The sequence below is a fragment of the Callorhinus ursinus genome, unplaced genomic scaffold (genome assembly GCF_003265705.2).
Source record: "Callorhinus ursinus isolate GAN/ISIS: 27379988/994484 unplaced genomic scaffold, GSC_fseal_2.0 scaffold18, whole genome shotgun sequence".
NCBI classification, from domain to species: Eukaryota; Metazoa; Chordata; class Mammalia; order Carnivora; family Otariidae; genus Callorhinus; species Callorhinus ursinus.
The window spans coordinates 3059071-3078458 of NW_027397080.1; positions in this window are offsets into that span (position 1 = coordinate 3059071).

A 19388-nucleotide genomic window follows, 5' to 3' on the forward strand; every position below is an offset into this window, starting at 1 on the left:
AAAAATATTCAAAAACCTAGCAGATTCAGGAAAAGCTCTTTACCTCACTTTCAGCTGCCTAAATTTATATTGGAAAGGGTGCCTGTTCCAGGAAGAGAGCTATTAGCAGAGATTCCTTTTTACCTAAGGAACTTAACTGCGTGACAGGCCAACTTTTTTTTTTTAATTGAGTTATAATTACTATACAGTTATGTTTCAGATGTACAGTATAATGGTTCAACAATTCTGTCACCAAACAGCAATTATATTATTGACTATATTCCTTACGCTGTGCTTTTCATCTCTGTGACTTTTTAATTTTATAACTGGAAGTTTGTACCTCCTAATCTGCTTTATCTACCTTACCCATCTCCTCTGGCAACCACTTGTTTGTTCTCTGCATTTGAGTCTGGTTTTTGTTTGTTTTGATTTTTAGATTCGACATATAAGTGAAATCATTGGGTATTTGTTTTTTGTCTGACCTAATTCACTTAGCATAATGCCCTCTGGGTCCATCCATGTTGTTGCAAATGGCAAGATCTCATTTTTTTATGGCTGAGTAATATTCCATTTTATCCGCATTTTCCTTATCCATTCATGTATTAATGAGCACTTAGGTGGCTCCTATGTCTTGGCTGTTGTAAATAATGCTGCAGTAAAAATAGGGGGTGTATATATCTTTTCAAATTAGTGTTTTCTTTTTTTTGATGGGGTGATAAATACCCAGTAGTACAACTACTGGATCCTATGCTTCCTCTGTACTGTTTTCCATGGTGGCTGCGCCAGTTTGCATCTCCATCAGTGGTGCACGAGGGTTCCTTTTTCTCCACATCCTCGCCAACACTTGTTATTTCTTTTTTTCTTGTTTTTAGTCCTTCTGACAAGTGTGAGGTGATACCTCATTGTGGGTTTGATTTGCATTTCCCAGATGATGAGTGATGTTGAGCATCTTTTCATGTGTGTGTTGGCCATCTGTATGTCTTCTTTGGAAGAATGTCTGTTCAGGTCCCCTGCCCATTTTAAAATCAGATGTGTGTGTGTGTGTGTGTGTGTGTGTGTGTGTGTGTGTGTGTGTGTTTAAGTTCTTTATATATTTTGGATATTAACCACTTATCAGATATATTATTTGCAAATATCATTTCACATTCTGTAGGTTGCCTTTTCATTTTGTTGATGAATGACTGGACTGCCAGTGCGGTCAGGGAAAATTCCCCCCATCCCATAGACCCACAGACACCCCATTCCTAGGTATGAGGCTGGGAAGAGCTTTCTCTTTTCTTTGCTGTGCACATAATGGGGCAGCCTTTGTTTTTTAAACATCTCTTCTGCCTTCCTGCCAATACCCACCTCCCTTTTGTAGCCCACCCTTGCCTTAGTTCAGTATGTTATAAGCTTTAGCCACCTGGCTGTTCTTTGGGTCTCATATTTTATAGGGCTCCCATATATGTAATTAAATTTGTCTTTCTTCTGTTAATCTGGCTTGTGTCAATTTAATTATCAGACCAGCTAAAGAATCTTAAAAGGAAGAAGGGAAGATTTTCCCACACCTATAAGAGAGACCCAGGAAAACCGAGTAACTCCCCGAAATGGCCAAAGCCATCACTTTAAATACCATCTTCAGCTAAAGACAAAAGAGGATGCGGGGGCTGGGGAGTCAGTTCTGGGAGACTACTAGGAAAAGCACAGTAAACGTGGGTAAGATTGTTGTGCAGATTTAAGTTTTTGCCCTCTGTTGATAAGAGTTTCTAGAGATTGAGTCGTTTCCTTCTTCCTGGTACAACAAGGGGGAGACACCCTTATAAATGGAGATTTTCCTTATCAGTGTAAAAGAGTAACTTCTACGCAGTTTTCAGAACTTCCCCTGTGTCTACTGTTTCTTAAAAATAACCAGCTTAGAGGCACCTGGGTGGCTCAGTTGGTTAGGCGACTGCTCAGGTCATGATCCCAGGGTCCTGGGATCAGGCCCCGCATCGGGCTCCCTGCTCGGCGGGAAGCCTGCTTCTCCCTCTCCCGCTTCCCCTGCTTGTGTTCCTCTCTCGCTGTCTCTCTCTCTCTCTCTCTCTCTCTCTCTCTCGTCAATTAAATAAATAAAATCTTAAAAAAATAACCAGCTTAAAATAGTCAATATGCCAAGGAGATCGATTTCATGGTGGTATATTTTGCTTCCCTTCATATAGCTTTCTTGTTTTACAGCTGGGAAAAGTAAGCCCTGTGGTGTTTGAGGGCATTTTGGGGTTGTGGCAAGGCTGGGACTTGAACTTCTGACTTAGTGGCTCCTCAAGGGCACCTGTTAAGCAGACCCAAGGAGTGTGCAGGGAGTGAGCCTCCGGCATTTACAGTCCTTAGCTTAGGTTGCTACCAGCGGCACCAGCTCATTGTTGGCCTGATGTCAGATTTCTTTTTATGATTTACTTATTTGAGAGAGAGAGGGAGAGCACGTGAGTGGGGGGGGTGGGTAGAGGGAGAGAGAGAATCTCAGGCACGCTCCCCACTGAGCAGTGCTGGGGGTGTGGGGCTCCATCTCACGACGCCGAGATCATGACCTGAGCTGAAACCAAGAGCCGGACGCTTAACCGACTGAGCCACCCAGGTGCCCCGATGTCATTATTTTTGCTGCAAACCCATGCCTATCCCTGGCACTGGGGGTGCACTCACTCTAGAAGGCTGACAACAACCTGGGGCAGTCCCAGCCCCTTGGGAAAGCCTCCAAAGCCCCATGGCTCTTGTCCCTGCTGTGCCCCCTCGTCTCCACTGGCCGTTCCCAGAACAGAACATGACCTGCAGGTCTGGAGTGCCTGCCGGGAGTCTGTCCTTCCAGGGAGCAGAGGGAGAAATCTTGGCGCCATGAGATGGCGGGGGCTCCTGGTGAGACCTGTGGTCTCTCTGGCATGGAATGGCGTGGTTGGAGTGGAGGTGGGACCTGGTGCCAACTTAGGGGACTTTGTTTGGAAGTCCAACCCCTCCTTTTGGGGCTGGGACATCCTCCCAGAGTCTATTCCTGGGCGAAGGCTGAACTTCCCACCAGGCTCCAATTCACTGTCCTGGGGAAGCTGAACCCCTGTAGCCTGATTTTGCTGGGGGCTCTTCTGAAAATCCCTGTAAAGTCTCAGGAGAGACTTGGACTGCCAGTGCGGCATGAAAAGGGGCCAGGGAAAATTCCCCCCATCCCATAGACCCACAGACACCCCATTCCTAGGTGTGAGGCTGGGAAGAGCTTTCTCTGGCAGTCTCCTATGGGAGTGAGGTGGTTGATGTGTTAGTCTTCAGCCCATCTTGGTGCCAGGGTCTTTGAATCTGGCATGAGAGAGGCACTCGGGACTGCCGGGGCGGTGTGTCTGGCAGGGTTGAAGGCACTCTTCACTTTTGCAGAACACCTCCCTCGGTTCTGGGAAAACCTGGTGGGCCTGGTGTCATTTTGCGAATGTGTGGAGAACATTTGGGCAGCATCTGTTCTTCTGGAAGATGACACAGATACTGGCACAAATGTTTGCTCTGAATGGAGAAGTCTGAGCCCATGACACTGTGTGGCATGTACCAAGACTCAAGGCCCATCTGCCCTCCCTGCTTTTTCAGCTGGGAAACACCCAGCAGTAATGATCTGTAGATAAATATAGAGCGAATCCTTCAGAGCTCGTATACAGAGACGTGTATTATACAACAATCTCCTATAAGCATAAAAGTGTATTTTTATGTACCTTGAGACTATGTTGCAAGTAATTCAGTGTATGTGCTGCCCAAGGGAGCACTGTTGCAAGTAATATACATAGCATGGGTTTACAAACAGCATGCCACAAATGAAATATCACTGCACAAACACATTCTGAGTGGGTTGTACATGGATCTGCTGTTGCGATAGGAATACTTAAAGCCATAATGCGTATCTTAGAGTCTCAGTCACTGGGAAGGTCATAGTTGAAAGAATGCTCATGAAAATATGCAGCTCTACACATTGTAAGATCAACCCTTGAACCCCCCAAACAAACTAAGTTCATAATGAGGTGACCAAAGATGATTTTTTTTTTCAAGAACGGGAATAGCAGCATGACCAGCTCCGCACAAGGCTGATAATTCACTGTGGAGAAAGCCGCCTTCCTGCAAATAGTGGGAATTCCAGCTGCCAGTCTGTGGGTGTATTCGGGCGTGCTGTGCGACCCAGTGCCACCCAGCTGTCAGTGGTTTCAGGGCTGCCAGGCTTCCTAGTGGAATGCTGAAGTAGAGATTTTAGTGCCACTGAGATTGGGATTTTAATCTAATCTACGTGCCACTTTTAGTTTCCAAATGCCAAATTTTAGGGACCTATAATTGGAATGTTACTGGTAAGAAGCTGTAGTTGGACCAAAAAGGAATGGGTAATGAAATTATCATTTGCCCATAGCGACTGAAAAATGGACCTGTGTTTTTGGAACTATCAAGACCCACTGGGTTTGCTCAATGGTGTCACCTCTGGTGACACTGAAAATCATTGTGTATTTTTCATAGCTGATCTAGATTTGGGGCTGCTGCTTTTGGAGAAGTGGTCTCTCTTGGGCTTTTTGGGCTGCCGTAACAAAATACCACTGACTAGGTGACTTATAAACAACATTTATTTCTCACCATTCAGGAGGCTAGAAACTGGGAGAGCAGGTGCCAACACGATCAAGGTGAGGGCTCTCTTCCAGGTCATGGGCCCTCACCGGGCAGAAGCGGAAAGGGACCTCTCTTGGACCTTTTAAAAAACTTATTTGAGAGAGAGTGTGAGAGCCAGAGCGCGAGAGAGCAAGGGTGGGTGGGAGAGCACAAATAGGTGGTGGGGCAGAGGGCGAAGGAGAAGCAGACTCCCCACTAAGCTCGATCCCAGGACCCCAGGGATCATGACCTGAGCTGAAGGCAGACGCTTGACTGAGTGAGTCACCCAGGTGCCCCTCAGACCTTTTTAAATAAAGGTATTAATCTTATTCATGAAGGCTCTGCCCCTATGACCCAATCACCTCCAAAGCCCTACCTCCTAACATCACACTGGGCATGAGGATTTCAACATGAATTCTGGGAGAACACAAACATTCAGATCATAGACAGCATAGTCCTTCTCTAGGAACAGGTTAATGAAACCAGGGTGGGGACAGGCCTGCAGCTTCCCAGGAACCCGTGCTTGCATGCAGATGTTTTCCACACCCCTCCTGTGGGCCAGACCCTGTGCCACATGCTGGGGCTGCAACCACAAGAAGGGCAGACACCATGCTTTGGAATGTTTAGCCTAAAAGGCAACAGAGACCCTTTCATGGCAGAAACCTGAAGACTTGAAGCTTCAGGGCATTTGTTGAAAGAATGGGAACCAACTTACTCCTCTGGGCAAGGCCCATGTTTTACTGGGGTTCCTGTTAGAGGCTCAGTGTATGATTTAGAGACACATGTAGTGATGTCTGACCCATACTGAGGTTCCTTTGGAATGATGTTTCTTTTGTGTGTGTGTGTAGTGGGGGGGGGGGAGATCCAAGTTCCAGAATGACAGCTTCAGAACCACAGGATCTGATTTGGCCATAACAATGCACAACCCTGATTGTGGTACTTTCTTTCCTGCATGTGCTAGTAATGACTCAGTCTGAGAAAAATGATAACAGAAGCGGTCTTTTCCATTTTGACTGGAGAGAGTTGACCTCCCTTCCCCCCACTGATCACCTCTACACACACACACACACACACACACACTATGCCCATCTACAGCGTGTGTGTACTTCTTCAGTGCCAGCTATACTCTCCACTACTGTCCTGTACTTCTCCGTAAGCTTCAACTTCCTTGCACTACCTGGCCAATATCTCCTGTTGGACAATGAGCTCCTTGTGGGCAGGGACCACAGCTGCCCATAATTGACAACACTGCAAATAGTCAGCTCTCAATAAATATTCAGCAAAAAATAAATGTGTGTTTGTTGTGTTGTAACAGGGAAAGGCATGGGTAGGGGCTGGGTCTTCCTTGGAGGGAATTTCCAGTTTCCATCATCCCACCAAGGGTGGTTCCCTCACAGGACTCCAGCACCAATCAGCAGCTTGAATCAGAAGTGGATTCACTCCTGGTGGAGACCGTTTGGGCCGATGCGCTGGATGGTGTGAACATTCATGGAGGTTCTCTCTGGGGTCCACGTTGGGTTGAGAAAGAAGTGAAACGAGAGGGAAGGGGTGAATGCCTGAGCTTTGAGGTGTTTCTCTCAGAGAAGAGTTTCTGCTCTAGGAGTGAATTATAGGAGGAGCAAGAACTACTGTTCCAAGGGTGAAGTCAGAGTCGGCTACGCAGCTTCTCAGATCGCGCGGTCCTACTGCGCATGCCCGATAGGCAGCTCTCCCCGCTTTCCGCTTCCTGTGTGGAGTCCGTACGTGACGGCGTCTCTAAGCGCCCACGGGGCGCGTGCTCGGATGTCTTGCAGTGATGGCAGCTTGACAGAAACGTTTCTGAATGCTTACTCTCGCTTTTTGCCCTTATCTCCTTGTAACAGTTCTCTGACGAGTGCTGGGCAGCCAGCCACATTTTGAGTCGCGCTAATCTAGTAGGGTAACAGACAGAGTTGGGGGGATAGGTGGCTGGGGTCAAAGGTGAGATCTGAGTTTGTTTTGAGGGTTATAGCATTTCTGGGGTGTGGCAGAGTCTATGGTGTGGCTGTGCGAGTGGCAAGGAAGTGAGGGCCACAGGAAACAAGAAGTCCAACAGGGTCATCTATCAGGGTGTGCCTCTTTTCCCTTACTGTTCAGAACATGCCGCATCTCTGCGAAGAGCGGACATTATGAAGACTCTGCACCGGACGTTTCCAACACAGGCCTTTCTGATTTGTTACCATCTCCATCTTGACTGTAACACAAGACTCTTAAACTGTCTCGGCGTGGAATTCTGTCTTTCCTACACAGTGGTTCTAAGTTCTCTTGGGGTGTGGTGGGAAGGACAGACGTCCTCCAAAATGATGGGGGTTTAGTCGGCTGTGTTGGCCTCCGTGGCCAAGTATGACCAACAAGTGTCCTGCTTGACCCCAAGGTGCTCCAGACCATGAGAGACTGTTGTATTTGCTTATTTGGGGCCAAGGACTGCTTTTCTCCAAGATGGACCATCCTCCATCTTCCATTCTCTTCTGTGAATGGAGGTTGGGGAGCAAGGAAGGAAAGGAAGGGGGGTGGAAGAGGGAGCCCCAGACCATGTTGAGTCATGGGCAGGAGGCTGGGTGGGAGCTCACTCTTAGAGTTGAGGATTGGCTTGGCTGGCCAGGGCTCCACTAAGATTGTACTTCAGATAGTGGAGGTCCTGGGGAAAATATCCTTTCCCTCATCCTAGGTTTACATCAAGGGACTACCTGACCTTTCACCTGACCCTGTGAAGAAGTCAGGGATGGGGCTGGTGGTGCCTGACCGGGTTTCCTCAGTATCAGAATGATGGGCAGTGCTGGCACTGCCTACAGCCACAGCCCACAGGCTGCTATGAATCTCATTCTCCTGAGAAGGAGGAGCAGTGCTTTTTTTTTTTTTTAATAGATTTTATTTTTTAGAACGGTTTTAGATGTATGGAAAAATGGAGACGATAGCACTGAGTTCCCATATATGCCACACCTTCTTTCCCCTGTTAACATCTTACATTAGTATATTTTCCATAAGTAATGAACCAGTATCGATACATTAGTATTAACTAAAGTCCATGGTCTGTTTGGGTCTCCTCAGTTTTTTCCTATGCCTTTTTTCTGTTCTGGGATCCCATCCACAATATCACATTACATTTAGTTGCCATGTCTCCTTAGCCTCTTCTTGGCCTGTCAGTTTCTCTGGCATGACAGTTTCTCCGACTTCCTGTTTTTGATGACCTTGACAATTTTGAGGAGTACTAATCAAGTATTTTGTAGGATGTTCCTTTATAGGAATTTGTCTCTAGATGTTTTTCTCATGATTAGGCTGGGATTGCTGGTTTTGGGGAACAAGGCCATAGAGGTAAAGTGCTATTCTCATCCTTTCATATCACAGCTACATCCTATCAACATGTTAATCACTGTTGATATTGACCCTGATCACCTAGCTCAGGTGGCAGTGGTCAGGTTTTCCCACTGTAATGTCACTATTCTTTTCCTGCCTTTCTTCACTGTCCCCTCTGAAGTCCCCATGCATAGCCCGCACTTAAGGAGGGGGGGATTTATGCTCCCCCTCCTTGAAACTTCACATAAATTATTCAGAATTCTTCTGAAAGGGAGATATGTTCTCTTCTCCTCCACTCATTTATCTAGTTAAGCATTTATTTATATCACTATGGACTCACGGGTATTTCTTCCATGCTTTGGGTTATAACCCAATGCTACTTTATTTTATTGCTTGAATTGTTCTATCTTGGGTCATTGGGAGATCTTTCCGTTGACTCCTCCGTTCCTTTGACATATCCCCACCAACGTAGGGTCTTGTTGTTGCTGTTTGTTTGTGCTTCAGCACTTCCTTCTTTCCTGGTACAAAAAAGATGCTCCAGGTTCATCATGTATATTCCCTGGTTTAGTCCTAGAATCAACCATTTCTGAGGAACTGTGCCTTCTTTTATTTGAGAATGGCATTAGAAACCAGAAGCTGGGTGCCAGGTACGTTCATTGCTGCTGGGGTATTACTCCTAGGCCCTCCCAGCAGACAGAGCAAGGAAATATATGTGTTTATGCCAACTGGTGCATAAGTATTTCTATATTTAATAATTTGTATTTATATTAAGCTAAATGTGAGTTCATAGGATGTCTCCAACTTTAATCCATTACTACATGGGTCAAGGGCAATGCTTTTTATCTTAGAACCACCCTCTCCCTTGCCAAACCCAACATTCGTCCCAATTGTTTGATTTTTTTTAAAGCATATTTTTCAGAAACGGATCATATCTGATAGTGAGAGCTTGACCATAATTAGAACTAAATGTACTTTATGAAAATGATAAAAGGTTAACACATGATTATCAGTGAATTCACCTCAAGTATCCTATTTCTAAAAAGGTTACTTGAAAGACTTCTCCTGGCAAGAATAGTCAGGAAAACTCTGAAATAGAAGATTGATGAAGGGTGTTCCAGCCCTATCAGATTGTATTTCCCAAATTGGCCGCAACAGTATCTCCCATTCCACGTGTTTTTCTTACAATATGACCTTGACATTTGCCCCACTGGGAGGTGGGGTCATGTTTCCTCTTCTTGGCTTTGGAGAGGATTGCGTTGTTTGCAGTCAAACAAATGCAGAGGATGTGATGCTCTGTGGGTGAGAAAGGCTAGGCAGCTTCTAGTTCCTGGAAGTGCCCACACCATCACTCTGAGCTGCCATGTAAACAGTCCCATCTTGCTGAAGCTGCCATGCTGTGAGAAAGCCCAAACTAGCTCATGTAGAGAGAGCACATAAAGAAACCTTGAAGGTACATGATGACAAAGAGATGACAGGCCAGCCCCCAACTGCTCCAGCTCTTCCCCTCCAACATTTTTCCAGTCATAGTTACTGTCTGATAACCCAATGAGCCAAAACCACCCAGCCAAGACTTTCTGGAATTCCTGACTTACAGAGACTGGGAGATAGAATACAAGAATTTTATTTGAAATGACTGAGTTTTGGGGATGGTTTACTTCACAGCAATATTTGCCAGAACATTAAACATATTACATATAAAGTCTCAGTAATTAAAACAACATGGAACTGGCCCACACATAGACCAATGGAAGAGAACATCCAGAAATGGACCCAAATACGTACAGGAATTTAGCGTAGATAAAAAGTGGTATTTCAAATCAGTAGGAGAAGTTGGTCTTCTTAATAAATGGTGTTGCAACAAATGGCAGCTGTCCGTAAAAAATGAAGCTGGGTCTGTACAACATATATCAAGATAAATACCCGGGGCGCCTGGGTGGCTCAGTCGGTTAAGCTTCTGCCTTTGGCTTAGGTCATGATCCAGGGTCCTGGGATGGAGCCCCGCATCAGTCTCCCTGCTCAACAGGGAGTCTGCTTCTCCCTCTCCCTTTCTCTCTGCCCCTCCCCACCGCTGGTGCGCGCGCTCTCTCTCTCCCTCTCAAATAAACAATAAAATCTTAAAAAAAAAAAGATAAATGCCAAATGAGTCTAAGATTTAAACATTAAAAATCAAGCCCACAAAAGAACTAGAAGAAAATGTGGGTGAATTCCCTTCTAACTTTTTTTTTTTTAAAGAATTTATCTATTTGACAGAGAGAGACACAGTGATAGAGGGAACACAAGCAGGGGGAGTGGGAGAGGGAGAAGCAGGCTTCCCGCCGAGCAGGGAGCCCGATGCGGGGGCCTGATCCCAGGACCCTGGGATCATGACCTGAGCTGAAGGCAGATGCTTAAAGACTGAGCCACCCAGGTGCCCCATTCCTTCTAACTTTGGATTGGGTAGCCTTTCTAACTAGGCCTCAAAAGCCACAAACTTTAAACAAAAAGGTTAATCAAATTTAGTGTATGTAAGAAAAACCTGAAAGGCAAAAATAAGAGACAAATGTCAGAAATATTTGTAACTCAGGGTGCCTGATAGCTCAGCTGGTTAAGTGTCTGATTCTTGGTTTCAGCTCAGGTCATGATCTCAGGGTCGTGGGATCAAGCCCCAGGTTGGGCTCCCCACTCAGCGGGGAGTCTGCTTGTCTCCCTCTCTCTCTCTGTGTCTTCCCCCCTGCCCCCGCTCATGCTCTTTCTCTCTCTGAAATAAATAAATAAGTCTTAAAAAAATTTGTAACTTGTATCACAGATTAGAAATCTATAAAAACACATAAAATCCAATAGATAAATGGGCAAAGACTATAAAAAAGATAACATGTTAACACACAATTCCATGATTATGAACAGTTTATAGGAAAGTAAATACAAATGGTCCTTTAAAATACGAAAATGTGCTTGGTCTTACTTATAGTAAGAATAATTCAAAGTAAAACTCTTCCTGAGTACCATTTTCATCTACCAACTTGGCAGAAACAGTCTTGATGAGGCTGTGGGGAAATAGGTATGGTTGCATATAATGCATGTTGATGTAGCTCCCAGGGAGGGCGATTTGGGAATATCTGTCAAAACCACAAATACGTTGACTCTCTGACTCACATTCTTGGGAACTTATCCTTGCAACACTATATGTAATGGCAGAAGATTAGGAAAGACCGAAGTGTCAGTCAACAGGGGACTGGTCAAATAAATTTTGAGGTAGCCATATGATGGAATATTCTGTGGCTGTAAAAATGGTTGTAAGAAACTCTCTAAGTCTATATAAGGCTCTCCAAGACACACTAATTAGTGAAAAAATAAGTTGCAGAACAGCGTGTGCAGTATGTTGGCTTTTGGGTACGAAAGGAGAAAATATGTACGTATATTCATAGTGCTTGTATTTGCATAGAGGAACTGGAAAGACACACCAGAAATTTATAAAAGTAAGTACTTGGGGTGAGAGGAATAAGGCAGCTGGGAGCAGGGGGTTGGGAGTGAGAACTGTCACTGTCTACCTTTTCTATTTTTCTGATCTCTGACCCATATTTGAGAATAAAATAAAATTCATGTGACATAAAGGGAGTCCAATACTTTACATTTATTTCCTTGATTTGAGAAAAGGTAAAAAGCATTCTGCTATACATGAGACAACTCAGGAGTGCGAAGGTCTGGCTGTGATCTTAAGTACCACTTTGGAGGGAGTGCTCAGCTGCTCACCAACTGAAGCATTATTTTCTTGACTTTTAGTTGAGGAAAGTAAAGGGCCCATTTCCTATGGTCACCCCAATGGGTTGGGCCCACTGTTGTCCAAGTGACCCTCATGTTCAAGGGGGACAGAAAAGCCCAACCCTCCAAGGCCCACCAGCCTCCCCTCCCCTAACAGGTCACTCAGACCACACACTAATTTCTGCCCCTTCCATGGTCTCCCACCAGTCTTCCATGGTGTTCCACGTGGCTTCTTAAACTGCCCTGAGGGTTTTAGACTGCATGTAAATTTGTGTGGAAACATGCTACAGGTTCCTTTGAAAATGCCCATGAATTCGACTTAATTTTTTATGTAAACAAGTTCCCAGTCTTCTTGCAGAAATGGTGGTGGAATTGAGACCCATCTGGGTGAAACTGTTATGCAAATTATGCACAAAAAAACTATTGGCAAAACTTAGGGCTGGGTCCACGGAGGGTGAAGAACGTGAATCTCTCCAAATTGCCCCTCAAAATTGACATCAAGGCCATAGGAATGTGTCAGATCAGTCCTCTGCTAAGTCACAGAGACTCCTCCCAAGGAAACCTGCCAGACAAGGGTGGATTACCTGGGTGTCCATGCAATTATTTTTCAAAATAAACAGTGAGAGTTCCATCCTTGCTTCTTGGATTTCAGTCAAGCTATTATATACAAACTGTGTAAAGTCAGTATGTGAAGTTGAATGCTGCTTTGTTTTCCCCACTGATGTTAAGGAGATGGGTGGTCCCAATAGGCCCCGCCCCATCACATTCTTGTCTTCTCCTGAAGCCTGCCCTTGTGTATTGGCTCCTAGAATATTTTGAAAAGTATTTAAGATATTTCTTTGTTATGTGCAACCCCAAATGCTGGTGTCTTTATATATTCCACAAGTGCTTTTTCTCTCTCTCCTCTTGGTCACAGTTGCTTTTTGAAAAACCAAATAAAATGTTGCCTACACAACTGATGAAGTTTTCTTTTGGTTGAAATAAGCAACACGTTCACCCAATTCCTAAGTCCCCGTCTTTTCCTGAAATTGACTTTACCAATAAATCATTCGTCATGTTGATAAGCAAAGAAGAAAAAAAAAAGAAAGTAATTCTTTTAAGATTTTTTTAGGTCAGCTGTTGGTAACAAGGCTTAACTTCCGTAGCAACTAAAGCCATACTGTTAATTCAAAACCAGTTTTTGCTATTCTTCCAGGAAATAACTATATTTGAGAGGAAGTCTGTCAGCAGATGCTTCTGGAACATCAGGCTGAGGCTGTGTTCCTGGAGTTAGCCAATGAGTGTGTGTGTTTTCGCCCTGGGCTAAAAAGATGTGCCAGGTGTTTGTGACAAGCTGTGATGAGGACCGCAGATTACTTGGAATCCATTGTATTCTTTCTCCTTGTTGGAGAAAGAAAGCTTCTGAAAACAAGCCCTTATTTAAAGGAAGCCCCAGTTAATCCGACAAGGCTTTGAATGAAGTCCCTTTCATGCAAACTGCTTGACAAAGGCCATTTGGCCCCGAGAAACCCTAGGAGGCCAGAAGCTGGAATGAACACCCCACAGGAGGGTTCAGACAGTTCAAAGCTCAGGACTTACTTCAAACACAACAGGTGTTTATTGACCTTGGTCCAAATGAAAATGACCCAGTAACACAAGCAGGAGCCTTACGTAGAACAAACCTCCATCACCATGACTAACAGTTACTGAACATTTACAGGTGCCGGGAAAGGGTGCTGATGCCTTCTCGAGGGCTCTCTGCCTTTGAGGTTTCATTATTATTTTCCGCATGGTACAGGTGAGGACATGCATGCTTCTTAAAGGCAGCTAAGTGCTGGAGCTCAGCTCGGACCCCGGACCATCTGCTTCCCTGCCAGAGAGCTTCACTGTGAATGAGGCGGGCTAGACCGTCCTTCTGGAGGGCAAGCAGCTTCAAGTCTCTGCCCGCAGTCCCTGGGGGGCTGCTACCATCGACATGTGTCATCCCCCAAACTCTTAAAAATGATTTAAGGAAGCCAACCCACATGCACTCTGAAAGCATTAGAGGTTTTCCTCTGGGAAAGTGAGTTCCGTGCCTGCCATGCTGGGTCATGTGGAGACCCAACAGATGTGGGGCCTTGAAGGTCCACCAGGACCTTGCTTCACCCCTGCCACCCTGAAATCCTAGAGCCAATAGCACACCACACAAATGACTCGTTGTCCTTCTGCCTCAAACAATAGCAGGCCTCCTCAGAATACAAAGCATATTTGATGAGAGCAAGCTGCCACCAGAGGTCACAGCCGCACGTCAACCCCGGGTGAACGAAGGGGGTGCTTCCTACTTGTCCCATCTCACGTCAAATATTGTTTGAGGAGAAGAGGTAATGACAGCACAAGTCCATGAGCTCCTGTGATCCATTGCTGGTGACACGGGAATGACACGGAACTGTCTGAAGACAGGGCCCCAACTCCCACTCTTTTCTTGAGACCCTTTTCCCCGGGAGGCACGCTGGTGCTCTGCCAACTCCATCCTTGCCGCCTGCTTCCCTGAGGATGGGTTGCTAGCACACCACCACCAGGGTGAGGGCTCCCTGCCCCCGTGCCGAGACATGCCTCCTTTCAGCTGTAAGTGGCACCTGCCACCAGAGCATTTCCACATGGGAACGGCCCCAGCACTCCCGGGAACTCACAGGTGGGCACCAACTTCCCCCCTTTCCCCTCTCTTACCAGAGCCCCACAAGAAAGCAAGAATGTGGGAGAGAGATGATTGCTCCCATTGCCTGGGAAGTGGGGGAGGCAGGGCTGGGTGGGTGCAGCATGATGGGGCCACTCTGTCCAGCTGGTCTGCCCCCCTTGGCCACTTGCCTGGGCATGTCATCCCTCAGGAGAGGGTGGGGTCGTCCCCTGCCAGGTCTGCTGAGCTCTGTCCTCCTGGACCCAGTTACTCCAGAGATAACTGATCATGGGGGGCTACAGACTGCTACCTCATGACACTGGGCACGTTTGATCTCTAATTATATATCCAACGTGGCAAGATGGAGCTGGCAGCTTGGGAAGAAGTTGTCCCATGAACCTGGCTGTTGGACTGACGCGGCAACCATCTGAGGAAATTATACTGGAATTTCAGGGTGGTGTGGTTGGGGCTAGAAGAAGCTTGGTAAGCTCTTCTTTCAGAACTTCTGGGAATACTGTGGCCCTGGACAGGTTTGTCCTCCTTGAGGAAGTGAGGAAACACTGGAAGCTTCCATCTCCCGTGTTTCCCTAGTCTCAGGTCTGGGTCTGGGAAGCTCCACTGGGATATATCCTTTGAGCTTACCTCAGTGAAGTGTGACTTCTGGGTGATGAGCAGTTCAGGGGATTTGTTTCACTGAGCTTCAGGCCCACTCCCCACTGGGGCTACATCAGCGACACTCCGAATGCTGGGGCATGTCCAGGAGGTCAGCGCTGGCAGACCAGGAGTGGGGACAGGCCAGCCTCCAGGGACCGTGGGGGTTGAACGGTGGAGGAAGAATGTCCGGTGGTCCTAAGGAGGTGTTGACTCCACCTCTGGGAGGCTGTCCGTGACTGGGACTTGGAAGCAGGCAGCCACCCTCCAGTGGCTTGCAAGAAGGAGGGGTCCTCTACCTATTTTAAGGGGCCATCTGTTTACAACAGAACAGAGCTTCCTGCATACAGACTGCAAAGGGTTAACACCAGTTCTTAACCTGGAAAGAGCAGGTGAGCCCCCCGGAATTCCAAATGATAAAAGCCTATCACCCATCTGATAAGTTTTTACTGAGCACCTACTCCATGCTGACCTGCGAGCGTATTTGTGACTGTGTTCACAAGCATTTTCCTGCTCTCCTCAACTTCTCAAAAGGGGACCACAACCACCTGAGGCTAAGACCCCCGGGGCTGCCCCAGGGAGGGGTTGGGCCAGATGGAGAAGGGAGTGGGTGCAAGGTGGGGAGCAGGACACCTTGTTCTTTTTTTTTTTTTTTAAGATTTTATTTATTTATTTGTCAGAGAGAGAGCACAAGTAGGGGGAGCGGCAGGCAGAGGGAGAGGGAGAAGCAGACTCCTTGCTGAGCAGGGAGCCCGATGTGGGACTCGATCCCAGGACCCTGGGATCATGACCCGAGCTGAAGGCAGACATTTAACCGACTGAGCCACCCAGGTGTCCAGGACACCTTGTTCTTTGCTTGCTCAGCATCCACTCCCTGTTCTTCTATTAGCAGCTCCCTCCATTTCCTTTGGGAGATATAATCAAATCTTTGAAGTGACTACTGTCTGTCACTGCAAATGATTGTGAGAAACCGAACCCCTTGATGGTAAGTTTTACTCACAGAAGAGGGATATAGTTGGGATATAACTGGAAAGGTGCTTGACTTATAGTCAGAAGACCTGGGTTTGAATCCTGTCTCTTCCATTTACTAATAGAGCTATTAGCATGTTTTCTTTAGTCCTCTGATTAGCAGGTGGAGTTAACACGCTTCAGGGCATAGTAAGACCATCATCGGTCTGTAGACCCCCGTCTCAGCACCACCCCATGGTTCATCTCATAGGGCATGTCTGTATCAAGAACTGCATCCCCTGGGTAACCTCCATTTCCATATGCCACCATCTGCTGACCACCTCTTATTTTTCCAACCTACTCTCTCTGGCACAACCAGCAATGGCTCCGAAAATCCATCCATCCTGCCACTTTTTCGGGCCCCTCACACCTCCTGCACCTGGTCCTGACGTCCTCTTTACCCCACCCAGAATGCATGGGTCAGCGTGGCAAACATTCCCTTGCCCACAGCTCAGCTCCCTTGCCCCTCTCTGGTTTTATTCGATTTGCCAGGCAAATCCCCAAACCTGGCCAGACCATTCTCTCTCCCAAACCCCAGGATGAAGAATTCACATCTTCTAGAATCCCCATACCAACACCCCCCTCCCCCACTCTTCACCATGAGCTGATGCCATTGCTTCCTGTTTCTCTGGAAAAACAGAAGCCACCAGAAGAAAACTCCCTAAGGCTCCCATCATTTCACCTGTATACTCCACTTTCGTCAGAGGGAGTCTCCCTGCTCCTGTCCAATGCCAACCCTCCGCCTGTGCACTTGACCCCATGCCCCTTGATGCCTTAAGGACTCACACTCCCATTGTCTCTTCTCTCTGTGTCATCAATTTCTCTCTCTCCTGGATTATTTCTATCAGCAGACACAGATGGTCTAAAAGTTCCTAGCCTTAAAAAAAAATCCTCCCTGGATCCTACACCTTTCTCCAAAGTCTGCCCTGCTTCTCTCTTCCTTTTACAACAAAATTTCTTGATGGAGTTGCCTTCACTGCCTCTGTTCCCATGCTCGGGCATCGCTCATACATCGCACACCATGCCCCGTCAGGCATTTATCCCCACCACACGTGAAACTGCTCTTGTCAAGGCTGCCAGGGACCTCCACATGGCCGATTTCAAAGTCAATTTTCAGTCCGTAGCTTAGCTGACCTACCATCGGCATCTGCCATAGCTAACCAAGCCCTCGCCCTTCAAACGCTTGCTTCCCTGGCCTCCCAAACAACTCTCTGGTGTGTCTGCCTCCTACCACGCTGGCTAGTCCTGGCCTCCTTTCCTCTGCTTCTCCTCCCCTCCCCAACCTCTGCTTCTGGCAAGCTCCAAGGCTCGGCCCTCTTCTCTTTCTACATTTCCTTTGTGGCATCTCATCTAGATGATTGGCTTTAAAAATCATCCACATTTTACTGGTTCTCAAACTTAGATGTCTAGCTCTTCCCTTCCTGCTGCATTCAGGCTAGTTTATGGTACTGCGTACTTAGGATGCTACCTGGATGCCCCACAGGCATCTCACAACTAACATGTCCACAACTGGGGTCCGACTGCCCTCCCAAATCTGCCCCTTTCAGAGTCTTCTCATTTCAGTAAATGACGACTCCATCCTACTAGTTGCTCGCTCAAAACTCTGGAGGGATTCTTGGTTCCTTTTTTTGTTTTCTCAAACCTCACATCCAGTCAGAAAATCATGTTGGCTTTACCTTCAGAATATGTCTAGAGTCTGAGCACTTCTTCTCATTTCCACCTGACTGATGGATGCCACATTCCCTCTCTTGTGGATGATAGCAACAGCCTCCCAAATGGTCTCCCTGCTTCAGCCCTGGCCTCCTCTAGTCCACCCTTCACACAGAGTGAAAGAAGGCCAGCCCCTCTCACGAGGGAGGGAAGGATAGGGCCCCACGGGAGCTGGTCCCACAGGCCCCTCCCACAGCCCCTCCCACCCCTCCCCACTGACTTGTCTCCCTCCAGCTGGCCTCTTTTCTGTTGCTTGGATGAGCCAGAGTGCTCTCATCCCTTGGTCTGTGTTCTTGTTGTTCCCTCTTTCTGGAATGCTCTTCCCCCAGATATTGGCATGATTGCTATCCTACCCTTAGTCAGATCTCAGCTCAAATATTCCCTCGTCCGTGAGTCCCCTCTTTTTTTGACTATCTGATGTAGAGTAGCAGCCACCTCCACAACTCCCTGTCACATGAAGCTACTTTACTTTTCATAGCACTCATTATCTGAACTAATCTTATTAATTTCTTTACTTGTGCGTTGTCTGCCTTCCCAACCAGAACGAAAGCTGTATGGTCGGGGGAACTCTGTCCCCAGTGCTAGCTAGCACTGAGCTTACCACATGGTTGCCAGGGCTGCCATGGAAGGTTGTAAGGGTTGTTCACTGCATCAGAGCTTCTGGCTGAGGGGCAGGTGCTGACATACAGCCTGTTCTCTGCTCTCTATGCACTGGGGGCATCCAGCAGGTTGCCTTCTGCTGTTTTGCAATGCGTGTTGTATGGGCTGGTAGTGGCTCTGTGATGGGTGTTCAATAAGTATTCATTGAATAAATGACTGATGGATGTGCAGACCTTTACTTGTTTTCTTCTATGGAACTTCCTGCACATTACCTTCTCAGGGCCTTATTTTCATCATCTGTTAAAGGGATAATTAACATGTATTTCATAATATAGTTATGAGGTTTAAATGAAATCGTTCATTAAAAATATAGCACAAATATGATTAGGTTTGTATGAAATACCCAGAATAGGAAATCCACAGAAACAGAAAGCAGATTAGTGGTCGCTGGGGGCTGGAGGAGGGAGGAACCGGGGAGTGACTACTTAACGGGTTGGGGTACCCAGGCAGTGTGATGCTAGTGTTTTAGACTAGATAGAGGGATGTTTGCACAATGTTCCGAATGTACTAAATGCCCCTGAACTGTGCCCTGAAAATGGCTAAAATGGTGAATTGCGTGAATCAGGTTATGTTATATGAATACCTCAATTAAAAAAAGAATCAGCACAGCTCCTGGAACTGTTAGGTGTTCAATGAATAGCTTTTGAATCCTATGATCATGTCCTTGATTCAAAATCAAAGCAAGACCCCAAACCTTCCTTGGTTCCTCACTGCCCCATCTGGGATACTATTCACTTTCCTCTCATTCATTTATTTCAGGAGCATTTATTACTGACATTTTAGATATTGGGGATATGGAGAGGAACAAGACAGACACAGACCCTTGCCCCAGAGTTTACTGGCTCATAGGGGACTGTGCCAAATGAAGAGAAAATCACAATACTGTGCGGTCAGGGCTAGCTGGGAGAAGGGCCAGGGTCTTCGGGGCACAGAGGAGGGGAGGAGGGACCCAGACAAGGGCATGTCAGGGAGGGCTGGTCTAGGTAAAGAGGCACTGGAGTTGGGGCCTGAGTGATGAATTGGCCTGGGAGGAATGATCAGCCGGGTGGGAGATGGACAGGTGGGGGACGGGGCTGGAGGGAAGGGTTGGGGT